The sequence below is a fragment of the Athene noctua genome, chromosome Z (assembly GCF_965140245.1).
Source record: "Athene noctua chromosome Z, bAthNoc1.hap1.1, whole genome shotgun sequence".
Lineage (NCBI taxonomy): Eukaryota > Metazoa > Chordata > Aves > Strigiformes > Strigidae > Athene > Athene noctua.
Genome location: NC_134077.1, coordinates 11,502,635 through 11,518,356, shown reverse-complemented (window position 1 = coordinate 11,518,356; position 15,722 = coordinate 11,502,635). Strand labels below are relative to the sequence as shown.

Below are 15,722 nucleotides of genomic sequence, written 5' to 3'. Positions count from 1 at the left end.
CCTGATTAAATCCAAATGGGGATTAGTAATGGAGGAGGAAAGGGCTGCAACTTTAATTCATGAACATTATCCTCTTTCCTTCCCTCACCCATTTGGCAGGAAAGTAAATGTGTGTCTGCAAAGCAGCACTTTTTTGAGACATACATGCAGCCCTGTGCTCCCCTGTGTGTTTATTCCAGCTGCAGCCAGTGGAGATGAAATTCCAGAGCCAACCCTGTCAGAGCCAGAAGCCAGCTTATGGAAATAGCTTGTCCCTATGGACCATGTTCATACAGCACAGCTTGCGGACAGGTACCCCAAAAGCAGCCAAGTGCCTCCCACCACAGTGCAGCCACCTGGAACTGGAATGAAATAGCTGTGATCTCTTCCTGACCCTGGCCCTCGGGCTTTCACATGGGAGAGCTTTGCTGATGAAAGCTACCCTGTTTATGCCCTTTCGCCTGCGCAGCATGAATGTGGTGGCCAACAGACTCACTTAATGGCATAAGGTGCATCAGCAGGTGACATTTACCAGCACTAGGTCACATTTGGGTTGTATTTTTTTCCTCTCTGAACTAAAATAAAATAAAACCAGCTTTGCGAGTGGGGCTTTTTTTATTTTTTTCCAGATCTAAGTGTGAAAGACACAGAGGCAGGTCCTCTGGGCTGGAAATTGCTGCAGAGAGCCTGAAAACTCTTCCCATCCACTGCTTTCTCTGCCAGCATTGCTGCAGCATCCTTCACCAGTGTAGTGCAAAGCCCACAGGTGAAAGGGCTTTGCTCAGCCCCCAGCCACCCTCATGCCTCTCCAGTGCAGTTCCAGGGATCTACAGCCCGGCAGATGCTTCCCTGGGATAAGGGCAACTGCAGTGCTCGGAGCTGGGGGCTGAGGGTTCTGTGTCCCCCGTGGCTGTGACCTTGTTTGCTTGCACACCCGCCTGTGCTGAGCTGGCGAGACTCATCCAGGGAGCCCCACACAGGCAGCTGGCAGGGATTTTTGCATCATTTAATTCTCAATCCTCCCAAAAGCCTGGTGAGGGATTGAGTGCATTCACTGAAATGAAGGGCAGGCATGGGATGCAGAGCCGAACACCAAGAGCTGAAGGGGCCCAGCAAGAGCGGTTTGTTCCCAAATGCTGCTTTGAATGGGAGAAGCTAAGACAGAAATAACAGCCAGAGTGGGCATTTCTCTAGGCAGCAAACCAGTGGTGCAGCCAGCGCTGGCAACTCCCATCCTGCCTGAAAGCAGCATGCTGACACCTTAGGGAGGGTCCCAGTGCAGTGCAAGCAGAGGTGGCAGGCTGTGAGCAGTTGTGATTCAGTTAGTCCTCTCTGCTACCTGCTGCCCCCCAAGTGCAGAGATGCCCATGCTGTGGTCCTGGGTGTGTTTGAACATCCGAGCATGGAGAGCAGTTGTATGCAGGTGAATGCTCAGACAGAGTTTTTCTAGATGCTGGCAGGCGTGGTGGCAGTGCAGCAGCTTGCTCGTGCTGCCCAGCCCTGCCTGATAATGCTGGCAGCTAGCACTGTCCCCAGTTCAGATCTGCCCATCTGCTCCATGGGCTCCTTCTGACCTGGCTTCTTCTACAGATGCAGATATGCTTATCTTTCTGCCACAGTTTCCTACAGAAGCTTGGAGCTGTCCTAACAAAAAAAAATAAAAAAAAAAAAAATAAAAAAAAAGGAGGGTTTTAAGACAAAGGTGCAGTGCCTGGAAAGCGGGGTCCTGCTGTCACAGGAAATGTTGGAGGTGCCCAACTCCCAGACTTAGGTGGTCAAGATTCAGGTTATGATGACAACAAGGGGATAAACAGCTCTGACATGAGATTCAGCTAGAACTCCAAAGGAAATGACCTCTAACAAGGTCTATTGCATCAGCAGCGTTCTCATGTGTCCCTGTTACAGATAAGCAAACAGAAGATGGGAAAGGAAGCAGATCAAGATGGAGTTGGTCCAGCAACACAGGCACACACAGCAGCTTTGGCTGCCCAGGGGGCATGGGTAAACCCCAAGCCTGAGCCAGGCACCACCAGGAAGATCCACTGAATTTATCCCATGGCGGGAGCTTTGAAGCTCTTCTTGTTAGAGCAATGCATTTCAGAGCATGGATGGATGGACAGAGGGAAGAAATGGGAGCCTGCCACACCTCCTCATGGCTGTCTCATTGAACATATCTGCAGAGAATCTCAGGCACAAGCCAGCCTTCAACCTGCAACACGCAGAGGGAAACAACAGGACAAAGAAATACAGTGAACCTCAAGAACTGAGACCTGTTGCCAAAGAACCAGAGTCCCCACTGCTTCATGACTTTGTGAAAACAGCTCTCTCCATCAGTTTGCTGGAGGTGCATGGCCACATCAAGGTGAGAAGCCTGTAAACACTTTTAATGCATCCTAACACCTCCACCTTGGACTGGTTACTGCAGACCCCAGGGTGTCCCTGTTCCCCATAAGGGAAGAGAAGAGCCCATCATTGCTATGCTGGCTCATTTCTCTCATTCCTATGTTGCTCTTTCTTTCTCAGGCCCTGAAAGAAGGTGATGGTAGCAACCATGTACCTGGTGTGCCCTCACCCTGAAACCTCTCTAGCCCAGGAGCTGCTGGTCTGGAGTCCACCAGCATGTCCCTTGTCCCCAGATCCCCTCGCAGAGGGAAGGTGCAGCAGAACCATGACAGCTAAGGTGCAACCCATGGGTACCCACAAGCAGGCCTGCCCCATGCCTTAGAGGGGCCTCTCTGCCACACATCTGAGCAGAAAGAGCTCAGTGCCCAGGGGCCCTCTTCCCTCCAGAGGATGGGTGATACAGGTGCAACCTGGCTGCCCTTGCAAACCTCCTCCAGGGACACGTCAGATCTGGTACAAGACAGGCACTTGCCTAGGTCCTGCAGCAACTTCCTGAGTGTGTGCTTGCAGAGTTCACACAGTGCAAGGCTCCCTGGTGCTGTCAGGGAACAGGCTCTGGTTTGTGCCACCATGGCCAGTTTGGCCAACTGACCCAAGGCAGTGCCACCCCCACTACTCCTCGTGCCCGATGGGGCTGTCTCTTGCAGCAGGGCTTGTCCCTCCTGTAATACTGACTCAGGGCAGGGCAAGGGCAGCACCCCAAGTCTGCAGGGACAGCGACCACCCTGGCAGGTCATGGCAGGGCCCAGCTTCACTTTGAGAGGTGCCGGTCATGGCTCTGCTGAAAATAAGCTGGGCTGGGCTGCCACCTTGTGCCAACAGGCAGCATCCACTGACCCAGCCAGGCATGGGAAGGCATTTTCCATCAGCCCAAAATTTCAGTGACCAAAATGGGGATATACTGCCCAGACCTCAGATTCCAGATGAACCCCACAGAGCCCAGCACCCACCTGGCAGCAGGGAAGGGGCTTTGCTGTCCCTCCATGCAGCACAGCCCTGGAGCCATCTTCATGCACAACCCAGGGTTCAAAAATCCCATATCTATGAAAAGCTCACCCCTGTCGTCCAGCAGCCGTGTCCTTGGGGAAGTGCCTGGATGCTGGAAGAGGGGGTGCAGCCAGGTGCAGCACCTGAGGGTGCTGGCACTGCATGGGATGCAGGGTCCCTGTGAGTGCTCTGAGTTGTGGAGCTCAGTGGGGAAAGGCTCAGCCCCAAACACCAATGCCAAAAATTAGGTGCAGGCAGATACCCTCAGTGAGCAGGCAGCCTTGGGCCCTGGGGCAGCCTGCAGCCGTGGAAGGCATTTCTGGGTGGCCCCACCCTCCACCACCCCGCCAAGGTGACACCAAGGTGACCTTCGCCTTCTGCTATCAGGTCTGGCTTGCATACTTGACGTCGGCAAAGGCTGCTGGCACAGCCCGGAGGGCAGCAGCAAGGCCGAGACGTCACTGCACGACTCTGGGCAGCCCTGGCACGCACCAGCCCCAGCACAACCTACACTGGCCAGCTGCTTCAGGCCAATGCTATCTGGGTCAGTAAAAGAAGTTTAGCAGTTCCTCCTTTTTTCCTTTTTTTTTTTTTTTTTTAAGGCAGGCACAAAGGAAAGGAAACATTTCTGCAGAGAAGATGAAGCAGGAGAAGCTTCTGCATGGGAGAAAAAGGGAGGGATCCCTTCCTGCATCTAGCACCAAGGCACAGCTTCTCTCTCGCCTGAGGCATCCAGGAGCAGCAGCACCCACTTTGGAGCCCGTCCCTGCTGGAATCCCAGACCCACAGCCCATCTCCCAACTCCCTTGGTGCCAGTCAGGGCAGAGGGCCATTACCTGAAGTCAAATCAGCCAGGGTGGTGGGTGACCCTAAGGGGTGAAGTGGCAGCAGGAGGAAGTTTGCATGCCCAAGGGCAAGGGGCAGTGAGGGTTACTTCCCTGGTGCTGAACAGGCACATACCATCCCCAGGTGTTGTTGCAACACCTGGTATGGAGTGGCAGTTGGGCACCCCCTGACTACTGCTAACAGGGACAAGCAATGACATCCCTAGCCTGACCTCATGCTCAGAGTAGGATGTAACCAACACGACATCAGATCTGCTGTGGCTTTGTACTGCAAATGCCCAGGCCTGGAGATCCCTCCTCTGGGTACCTCCCTGGGGCTGCACATCTTCCTTGCAGAAACTCTTCTTGCCAAGCACCCTCAGCCTGCCAAGCTGCAACCTGCAGCCCTCACCCCTCATTATGCCATCTGCCAGCAGCTCCAGAATGGACCTCATGAGTGTTGCCCAAAGCCAGGACCCCTATTTGTCTCTGGGAAGCTCCATGTGCATCCCAGACACAAAGCAGCAGTGAAGTGTGGTGCCTAAAGCACTCAGTTGATGACCTGCACCCAGCTGCGTAACCTGGAAGGTCTCTGTGCTCCTCGGTGCCTAGGTGCTCCCATGGCGGGGGTCACATGCTGCCCTCCTTTGCAAGATGCTGGGGGACAGCTCACAGGAGAGAGGCAACACTGGAGCTGTGAGGATTGTGTGGGGTTTGGGAGGAAGACAGCAGCCCAGCCTGATCCTGCCACCTTTGTTAAAGCAATATCACATCCACCCTTTCTCAGTAGTGCTGTCACCCCCCACCTTTCCCATCAGAGGCCTGAATCCCAGCAGAAAGCCCCAGGCCGGGGTGAGGCACTGGTCGGCACTAGGGCTTGGTGGGGGCACCATGATGACTTCAGCTTCATTGCTGAACTGTGAGCCTCCGTCCAAGCCATGCCATTCCCACAGTGCTGGGATGGAATGCCACCCCTACCCCCGAGAGACAGAGGGCTCCTCTGGCAGGAAACTCTCTGAGCCTGATTCATATCTCCACTTTTACAGCCGTTTCGGTAGAACAGGTAAACCAAGCACATTGCTGGGAACAGGTTCCAGCAGGGGAAAGGTCCTGCAGCACCGGCTCACGCTCCCCTGGGGATGTTCCCTGGCTCCAGCATGGCACTGTGGGGTACCAGGGTTCATCTCCTCCTTGACACAGCTGTGGGGAAAGAGGCAGGGTTTGGCCTTGCTCTCCTCCATTGCCAACCATGGGGAGTATGTTAACTATGAAAACCCTAGGAGAAAACACTGCAGGAGCCAAGGTGTCTTTGCAGCATGCAGAGGGCTGAGACTGTAAGAGAGAGAACAACCAGAGCCCTTTTGCAGCAGCCTGATGAAGAGATGCCTGCGTGGCATGCCATTAAGAGGGGAAGTGACACCCAACGCTCCTCTCACACGCCTGCCCCTTGGGCTTTCTCCATCTCCTCTGCCAGCTGGGACAAGGCCATGAGTCACCATGGGGCACCCAGTCCAGCCCCAACGCTGGTCCACACCCCACCAGCCTGGCCCGGCTCACCAGGGGCCCCCGAGCAACATGACAGCTGAGTCCCACCAGCTTCCTCCAAGGGCCTTTTAAAATTCCCTACAATCTCTCCCTGGCAGGGCTCCAGATCTTTCTGGGCTCATTTCTGCACTTGGGTGCTTTATTGCTTTACCTACATGGACTTGGATCGAGCATGCGTAGTGTGGGCCAGCCTGCTGGTGTGGGCAACATGTGGGTGATGCGGGGGTAGCATCACCCCTACAGAGGCAAATCTTGCCCCGTCAGCTTTGGTTTTGAAGGTGCTTCTGCGATTGCGAAACCTGCCTACACCAACAAAATGAGCATGTGCATGCGGATGTCACCCTTCCATTATGAAAACTATTAAATTAAATTAAAACTGCAACAGGAGCCTTGCTGGTGTCAGCTCCTCAGCCTGCTGGAGCTCAGAACTTGTCAGCCTCTCTGGCGGGAGCAGCCAGCCTGGCAAACAGGCTGAGCGGCCCCAGCCTGCGGCCAGCTGGTCAGGGCAGCGCTGGCAGCTCTGGGAGGGAGCTAACCCAGCGATGAACTCACTGGCACCCAGTCACCTCACCAGCGCACCCTTCAAAGGGAAGGCCCGCAGGCAGCAGAGCTCATCACGGAAGGATGTCGTTCCACCCTGCGCTGCCCGGGACACCTCATCTTCCTGGGGAAACACCCTCCTTCCAGCTCTCCTGGCAGGTGAGCCTCTGGAAGGTGGCCAGCCATGGTGCAGAACCATACCTAATGTGTTTAAACCTCCCTATTGGTTTTCACTGACCCTTGTGAAGTCCTTTGCAGGTCCCCAGGGTTTGCAGGGAGTGGATGAAGCCCACTCCTGGCAAGCCCTGGGTGGACTGTCCCTCTGCAAGGCAGCAGTACGGCTCATGCAGTAACATTTCCCCTCATCCTCATCGTCTCTGAGCCTCTGGAGGTTTTCCAGATGCTCTCTGACCCATCACCATCTTCAGCCTGTGTTACTGTTGCCCATCATACTGTGACGGTTGAGGTTCTGCCCCGTGCCTGGGAGGAGCAGGAGCACCCTCACCCCACCCAGTCTGTTAAAAGGAGCTTTTACGTCCTGCTCTTTAATCCTGTTTCTGGAACAAGGCCCTGTCTTAAAAATCAGAGGAGGTTGCTAAGGGACAGTGTGCTCAGCAGGGACATTGCTTGCAAACCCTCAGCACTCAAAAGAGAGAGGTAAATAACTTGGGATATTATTAATCCTTTGCTGCCCACACAATAAACAGAAATGTATTATTCTTGTCAAGGACAAAGGAGCCCATATTTCCCCGCAGCCGAGGAGCTGAACCAGCAAATCTTTTGGATTCAGCTCCACAGCGGGTTCAGCTGTGACTGAAGTTGTTCCAGTTCAGTTCCCGTTCATTAACCATTTGTTAACCCTGAACTCACTTCAGCCAGTTTAAGCTGGAAAACACAGCCTGTGGAAGTGGCCGTTTGATGGGGACTGAGCCATTTCCAGCCCATCTTTGGTTTCCACGGCCTCTGCTCCTGTCTGTGTTGGACACCATTGTTTCTCACCAGATAGGCAGAGCTGACACACAGGGCCAAAGGGCAGAAAAGCTAAATATTGCCCTGGGAGCATGTAGGAATCCTACACTGTGAGAGATGAGTACGGCTGCGGGGGAACTGAGCCTTCTGGGCTCTTCCTCCCTGAAACCGGCACCTGCACATGCACGGTACGAGGCAGCGTCCCCTAAACCAACAGGAGCACCAGAAGATCATGCGTTCCCATCAACACTCTCAGAAATTAAAATGCTCCATAAGTTAAATACCCATTAATGGCCCACAACCTGAATCTGGGGACAGCCATTTAGCAAAAAATCCACCATAACAGGCCGAGGGCCCAGGACGAGATGAGGTCCTGTGACAGCAGCTGCTCCACGGCCATGTAGCAGCACATCGAGCTGCCATTTCTCTCTGCAGAAAAGCACGTGTAGGGCAGGAGCGTGAAAGGACTGGCCGTCCTGCTGCCCCCCGCACTCGGCTATTCCCAGAGAACACCTGGTGCAGCTTTGTCCATGACGGCACCTCCGAAAATAATGTTCCTGCACGGGCAGCCAGGCAAGGGGGGTGTTGGGGCCTGGCAGCCGGGGCGCTGCCAGTTCACATCCAGCTCACTGTATGCTAGCGCTGTCAGAAGACGAGATCTTAGTTATATTTATCATTTGACGGTACTGGTCCCCACTATTTTTAGAGCAGCATTGCAGCTGCGGCTCGCTGAGGAGCGAGGTGAGTCGGCCGGGCAGCTGGCCTTTACCGAGCTTCACACAAAATTGCTGAAGTCAAAGCGTCTCCTCCCTGACCCCAAACAGCGCACAGGCAGGCGGGTGAGCTCCAGGCTGCTGCCCCTTGGGGCAGTGGGTCCTGCCCAGGTCCCTGCCGGTGGGTGGCCGAGCCTCGGTGCCCCACGGCTGCTCGGTGCTTAAGTATTTCTGAGCAGCCGTTTCCCGGAGGCAGCTTCCCCCGCGGGTCCTGCGCCCACGGGCTCCTCCGGCACTGCCGTTTCCCAGCCCGGCTGCGCGGGTGGCTGCTGGGCTGGGCCTGAGGGGCACCGGCACCACCTGGGGGGGCGGGGAACACCCGGGTGGTCCCACTCGGGACATATCCGTGGGGTGGGGGACACGCTGGGGGTCCCACCTGGGGGAGGCCTGTGGGGCCGGGACACGCCGTACCCGTGGGGCCGGGGGGGGTGTCCGTGGGGCCGCGGTGTGCCGTGCCCGTGGGTGTGTCCGAGGGGTGGGACACGCTGTGCCCACGGCGCGGGGGTTGTGGGTCTGTGCGGTGGGGCCCGCGGGGTGCCCGTGGGGCCGTGTCCGGGCCCAGCGCCCCCGGGTCAGAGGTGAAAGGTCGGCCCGGCCGCGGGGCAGGGGCGGCGGGGCAGGGCGATGGCAGCCCCCCCCCCCAGCGCCGCGCCAGGCCCCGCCCCTGCCGCCGGCGGCCAATGAGGAGCCGCCTCGCCTGGGGCCGCCCCTTCCCCGCTGTCATCACACACCCGCACGTGGAGGGGGCGGAGCGGAGGCGGGATCTCGGCGCCGCGCGTCACCCCTTCTCCGTTCGCCCATTGGCCGCGAGGCCCCACCGCACGCCTCGGCCCGCGCCGTGCCCCGCCCAGCGCACCAATCAGCGCGGGGGAGGCGGGCCTGGGGGCGTGTTCCCGCCGGCACCCGGAAGGAGCGGACGGAGCCGCGCAGCAGTTGGGGCCGCGGCGGCGGCAGCAGCAGCGGAGGGGGCGCTGGTGGGTCCGGCGGAGCCGCGGCGGGCAGGGCCGGGGGGGACAGACGGAGCAGAGCCGGGCACGGCCGAGGGGGGTCGGGCTGCCTGTCCGGCGTCGGAGGGGTTAATGCGCCCCGTCCCCGCCGCCCCCTCCTCCCAGTTCCAGAAGGTTCGGGGGGGTTATGGGGCTGGGGGTCCTGACTGGAGGAGGAGGGGGGGCCGGGGCTCGGGGGGGAGGAGGCTGTGACCGGAATGGGGGGCCGTGAACTGGGGGGGCCGTGACTGGAGGGGCTGTAGCCAGGAGTGATGGGACTGGCGGGGGGGGGCTGGGAGCGGGGGAAGCTGTGGCAGGAGGTGCCGGGGGGGGGCAGCCTGCGGTAGGCGGCGGCGTGACCGCAGAGCGGCTTGTCGGGGGCGGGGGAGCTGTGGCGGGGACGCTGTGTCCCCTCCGCTGGGGACGTCGGTGCCCGGGGGAGGGCTGCTGCCTCGGGGGTGCCGTTGCCTCGGGGGGGGCTGTGGTGGGGAAGTCTGTCAGAGGTGGGGTTGGGAGGGGTGTGTGTGTGTGTGTGACACACAGCGGGGCTGTGCTGTGGCGGTGCAGGCTGTGTTTGGGGGGTGCCCCCCATCCCGGCTGCCAGCCCCCCGCCAAGGCCCCTGGCAGCTCAGGGAGGATGTGCTCCCCCACCAAGGCCACGTCCTCTCTGCCGTGACATGGGCAGGGACAGCCTGCCCACGGCTCTGCCGACAGGATGGGGCCTCCTCCTCCTCCTCCTCCTCTTCCTCCCGGGCATCAGCTCAAGCCCAGCCCCGGCTGGGACTTGCTGACTGTTCTCGTCCCCCGGGACAGGCCGTGTCCGAGGGACCCGCGGTGGTGGGGCCATGCCGCAGGCCTGCAGCGTGGCCCCGGCCACTCAGCACACCGAGGCGGGGAGCGGGAGATGCGGCTCATCCAGCACCTCCTTGACCGACACCTGCCCCGTGGGTAGATCACACCCTTCAGCGTGGGGCTGCAAAAACAGGCGCTGGAGCGGATGTGAACCCCAGCATCCGCGGCGGGAGGCCTGCTGCCCTCTGGTGACAGCCGCCACGGGCGGAAGGACCCATCCTGGGGGACGCTTACCCACCCAAAATCAGCAGCTGCAGACCTGGTGGGGTTTTCCAGCATTTTGCTGTGGCCAAGGCGCTCAGTTTCTATAAAAATCACACAGGCGGTGCGCAGTGTACTCTTGGCAGTCCCAGATGTTATGTTTAGAAAGCTGCTGTGCGTTAGGGAAGGCAGAGGGGAGCCTGGGTGATGGGAGCTGGGGTGGTGGGCTTGCTTGCAACCCACCTGTGAGCGTGATCCATCAGGTGACGCGTACAAGGGGCATAGATTTGTCTCTGGGGTTTCCAGACTACTTTTTTTAATTTTTTTTAAGGAAGGAGCATGGAGTTTGCAGCTGCCGTGGGAAGTGTGTGGTAGAGGAATGTTGTGCTGCGTCTTAGGGTATTTTAAAAGTCACTTCCACTCAGTGCCTTTTCTAAAAAGCAATGCACAAGCAAAGGTCTGCTTATGGACTTGTTCTCTGCCTGAACTGTGGTTGTTAGCCTCAGCAGAGAGGGGAAGTTGGGCCCTTGTGGAGAGTATAGCAGGATTGAACCCTGACATAAAGGAGAGTCTTGACAAACTTGGTAACATGCGGAAGGTGAACAAGGTCTGGCAGGTGAAACAGGAGAAAACTCCTAATGAGAAAGCACTAGATTTTTGGCTGGGCTCTGCTTTAGAAGGGGGATGAGGACCGTGAGAATTAAGTCATCCTGTAAAGCCTCGTCAGCAGCAATTCACGTTGTGCGGGTCTCGGCGTGAGCAAGCGGCAGGGCCCTGGCAGGGACTACATGTCCCAGCATGCAGCTCCCTCTGCGCAGCCCAGTCACCCGTTTGGGCATCTCTGCAGCCTCCTGGCAGCTCTGCTTCTGCTGAGACAGGGCAGAGGTGGGAGCTGGGTGGGCAGGGAGGTTTGTACAGGGTTTGGATCAGAGTGGGACACTGCTGCCATGGCGTCTCATGCAGAGGAGGTGGCACCAGCCTTTGCCTCATCTGCAGCAGATGCATATGCAGCTGCTCCCATAATGTTTTGCAGGGTTCCTGCTGGTTGTCATGGGACCTGAATGCTTGGGGTGGCCAGGATGTGTGGGGACAGCAGAGTCCTCCTGTTGCCCCAGCCGTAGAGCTGCAGTCCTTGGGGAGCTGGGCTTGCGGAGCAAGGTCCGGCCTCCGAGTGGGGCAGGGCTGGGGCCATTTCAGCTCTGCCACTCATCTTGTTTCTGTTCCCTGCATGAGAGATTGCTTACCCACCGCTGGAAGGAAAGCTGGTGGGGTCACCCTGCACTGCCTTTGGGGACCCTGGTATTTGAGACACAGCTTGCTGAGGGGCTCCCCTGCTGCGCTGCCTTTGCATCAAGCTGGGCAGAGAAGCTCTCAATTCTCTGTTCTTTGCATCTGCCCTCTGCAGAAATGACTTTAGGGAATAACATTTTAACAATAACAATTTTAATTTTACTGGTAGTGTTGCTGTTTTGCTCCTGGAAGCTTCCTCCAAGGCAGATGAAGCCCCCAGTACATACACCCTCCCTCTGCTGTGGTTCTGAGCTTTCCCAGCCCCCGTTCCCTTGCCAGTTTCGGATCTTCTGAGCATGCGGAGCAGGAGGAGGAAAGGAAGTTCCCTCCCTGGGTTCAAGGGACCTCTGAGGGCAGGGAAGCACATCTGCGCCACTGTTTTTTTTCCTTGCTGTCTGCTGCCAGCTGCTTGCCCTGGCCTGTTTCTGCACAGCCATGCTGAGTAGCAGAGGGCAGAGACACCCAAACCTTCCCCACTGCTTCTGGGTCTGAGGGTGGTTCAAGGGCATAGTTACTGCTCTGACTCTTGAAAGTCAATAACTCTTGACTCTTCCTGAGGCCTTTACTTGCCCTTGCTGCTCTGGGCCTGCCCATGCTTGTCCCCTTCTAGATTTGGTAGACACCACCGTGTGCTGTGTGGAAATGCACAGTGCCTGTGGCCAGGACTCTTCCTGGGTGCAGAACAAGAAATCATGTCATTCATAGGTATGCAACCACAGATGTGAAGGGAAAAAGTGAAGCTGTAGTGGTTAGAAAAGTGGTGTCTTCACCATACTGTCACTGGAGCTGTTATTGAACTATAAGAGGCTTCCATAGCTGAAGGAATTAATGAGTCAGGTTTGAGGCAGGACAGGTATGAAGGGCAACACAAGAGAAATCCCAAAGGGAGATATTTGTACCTTAACAGATGGCTTGTGGAGGGTGTTGTTGCAGGTTACTCGGCAGTGAGAGTCTTCTGTGGGAGGGTTTTGCTTGATGCCTCTCCACATTGCATCACTCCGAGGGACACCCTTTCTACAGCAGGTTGTGTGGGTCCCCGTGTCCTGGTAATGCCATCGTGTGTTTCTGATCCTTCCTTCTGTTTGCAGCCCCTGGCAGCTGTTCCCTGAAGCCTGTTTTCTGACCAGCTCTTTTTCTTTGTTTTTTCATTTTGCTTTTGCTCATGAGCAAGTGGTCCAGGTGAATATAACCTCTAGAGAGCTTGATCTCACAGAGTTTGAGGTTTGCTTTAAAAATTATTTTCTCTGGCTGGGAAGAGTTTGTGCAAGTCTTCATCCTCACTTTGCCTTTGCTCCTCTTTCATAGTCTCCCTTGCCCGGCCTCGTGAATACCCAGCTGCCAATTAACATGTTTTCCCTCTGTTTCTGTCAGTGTCTTCAGCTGGTTGTGAATCCTGAATGAAGAGCAGCTGAGCTCACATGCTCTGCATTTCAGAGAGCTTTTTCAGGACTGGCTGGTGGTTTGCAGTCATCCTCGCCTGTGTTGTGGCCTGGACAACCCCCCAGCTAAGCAGCCTGATGGTAGAACAATACTTGGATGTGAAGCCTTCAAAGGAGTCCTGTGTGCTGCAAGAAGTGCAGTTAGTGATTCAGCTGGAAGTGCTTTTTAGCAATGAATCCATGTCCCAGGCCAGGGCTGATGTCAACTCTGTGATTCTTCTCAGTGGAAGTGAAAAACAATGCAAAACCCTTTATGCAAGAGTTGAGGTGATAATCCAGATCTCCTGGCCTCAGTCCATTTGGGGTAATTGCATTCTTCCTGGGGAGTGTTTTCAACCCATCCCTGTCAGATATACTGCTGCAGCACAGGAAGCGATGGCAATGTGTGGGTGGCAGGACTTCAGCCATGTCCAAAGCAATTCTTGTCACTGCTCTGGAAGGTAGTGCGGTAGAGGAGAAAATTGGTGGAAGGTTTTAAATGTATGTTTTTACATATACACATACTACATTTACTGGGTCTTGTTCTGCTTGTAAGCTCTCCAAAAACGTAGCCCTGGTGACTAGCTGGTGCAGCCTCCGGGTCGGACATCTCCTGGGTGTAGGGTGACTTGTTAGCTGTGTAGGTATAGGTGACATTAAGCACAAACCTTCTGGATGCCTTCATCACTGTTTTAAGGGCTGGTGTACCAGTAAGCTAGTGTGGCAGTGCCTCCCTGCATCATGGTGTAAAGGCTGTGTTTCTGAGGGACCAGCAGTGTAGCTGCCTGCAGTGCTCTGCTCACTAGTGCTGTGGCTCTGGTCACAGCTGGGTTGTGCTGCTGGTGGTGCCACAGGGTGGGTGCCCATGCGGGAAGGGCAGCCTGGGGAGCAGGGACTGCCCCTAAGCAGCTTTTGTTCATTGTGCCTGTGTCCAGGGAGTAACAGACCTGGTTTTGAGGAGGCTGATATCGTCCTGGTTTTCAGGACCTGCTGGGCATGAGGACCTAGCCCCCACACACTGCGATCTCTGGTAGTCTGTAATTACAGCACTGGGAGCCTGGGGAGGAGTCTTAAACAACGTCTTTGTGATGGTGTTGGCAGGCCTCTTGGAGATTTCTATTAAGTTGTCGTTTTTCCCCTTCGCTGTAACCTGGGAAACGCTGCGGCATTGGACTAGGCTTGGTCTGTTTGGGCTGTTGGGAGCAGTGTCTCTGCAGCAGTGGATTTGGCCCTCCCTGCCCTCCATGTCCCCATGGGGTGGTTTAGCGAGTAGCCTGTGGGGATCATAGCCAGAGTCTGTTCTTGCAGATAAACCATATGCCAGTGCATCTACTTGAGTACTGACAAAGTCTGTGTGGTGGAGCAACATACAGCTGTGTGGGTGGAGAACAAAGCCAAGGGCACAGAAAGGCCTTTACTTGCCACTAAAATCTGGGGAAGGAGGATGGTGGCAGCGACCTTAGCAGAACCTCTCCATGGAGCCAACCGTGCACCCACCTGGAGTCATGTAGGGAACTGGGGTGATAACTGGAACACCGGGAGGGAGTCAGAACTGCAACTGGAGGGGCAGCCTCAGCACTGCTAAAAGATAGGGCAGGATCTTTGAGGTGCTGGTCTGTTGCTTCTGTTCATAGGCCACTAACTCGCTTGGCTTGGATGAGCAATTACTGTTCACCCAGTGTTCAGAAGGTTGTCTTGTGTGGGCAGGTTATTTCCCAGCTGAGCTGAACGTGTGTCTGTGCACTTGTCTTTCCAGGTGACCCAAGACAGCTGGAACAAGCGACCGCAAGACCACACTGTGGGTCCTGAGAGCTGCCTTTCCCATCTGCTTCAGCCCTACACCAAGGTTAGCACCCATTCAGTCATCATGGGGCCTCCCCTTGGCCCCTAGGGACAGCTCTGTAGAGCAGGTGTCACCCAGTGAGGTTCTTCCACAGCCCAGGCTTGCTGAGTGCTTCTGCCTCCTACCTGACTGGCAGTGTGGTGAAGGGAGCCTGAATGTGTGCAACTGGTACTGTTATGATTGCTGAACCCTGCACACGGTTGTCAGGAGCTCAGGGACAGTGTGTTTTAAGCCGTTGGGACCTTACGGTCTGTGCTGCTTGCTGCACTTGTCCTTCTGTGTACCAGCAGTATTGAATGGGAGCATTTCCCAGATGCTGCTTTGTGCTGCTTGCTGTCCTTCACCTGAACAAACAGAGCTGAGACGTCATCTAGAGCTCATGGCAGACATGATCCTGTTTTCTTTCTGAATCAGTTGAGCTCTGCCTATGTTTTCGCAGGATTTTGTAGCTCAAGGAGGCCCTTGACCATGGTGTATGAGGCTTAAAATGACAGTGAAGTGTTTCAGGAGGACTGGTAGTCTTTGTATTGCCACTGTCAAGAAATGCAAAGGTCAGGCCATCTCTACTCTGAGGTAACCAGCCTGGTTCCTGTTGGTCAGCTTCCTGCCCCGTCCCCGTGCTTGATGTTTGTGTGCCTGCCTGGGATCCAGCAGTGCCAGCCCACCTGCACCGTGTGTCCTTGCTGGGAAGGGAGCCCTCATCAGCACTGTGCCTCTGCGGAGGGCGAGCAGAGCCCTGTTCTCATCCCAGGGCTCGGGTACTATTTGTCCAGGAGAAGTTATATTGCGGAAGCTGCTGTTTAGGCCGTGTGGCTGCCCAGGCTGTGTGGCTTTTCCTCTGAAGTGTCTGCCAGGGATGTTTGGGGCCAGTCCAGAGACAGCTAGAGACTGGGCCTCAGGCCATCTCATCCTTCAGCCTGATGCTGTACCCACAGCCAGTGAAGCAAGGGTAGGTTTACCTGGGAAGTTAAAAGGAAGGAAGGAAGGAAAATATCCTTCCCTCACGTCAGTGCTGTGCGCTGCGGACTTGCAACCACACAGTGTAGTGGCAGCTGAGCAGCCCCTTTATCCAGCTGACTTGTGGCAATCACTAATACCTGCTGCATGCTGGG

General features: G+C 56.2%; 1 protein-coding gene across 6 annotated transcripts in view; it reads left to right on the top strand.

The window, feature by feature from the left end:
- The first annotated feature begins 8,957 nt into the window (after positions 1 to 8,957).
- The window catches only part of ATOSB (atos homolog B), a 41,536-nt gene continuing 34,771 nt past the window's right edge, over positions 8,958 to 15,722 (top strand). For 5 of the 6 annotated variants that reach the window (XM_074932798.1, XM_074932797.1, XM_074932799.1 and 2 more), the window contains exons 1-2: positions 9,043 to 9,141; positions 14,524 to 14,613. The gene's annotated coding sequence lies outside the window, so the exon portion shown is untranslated. Of the gene's footprint in view, positions 8,995 to 9,042; positions 9,142 to 14,523; positions 14,614 to 15,722 lie in introns of those variants that run through there. The other variant, XM_074932795.1, reaches the window with a different exon arrangement.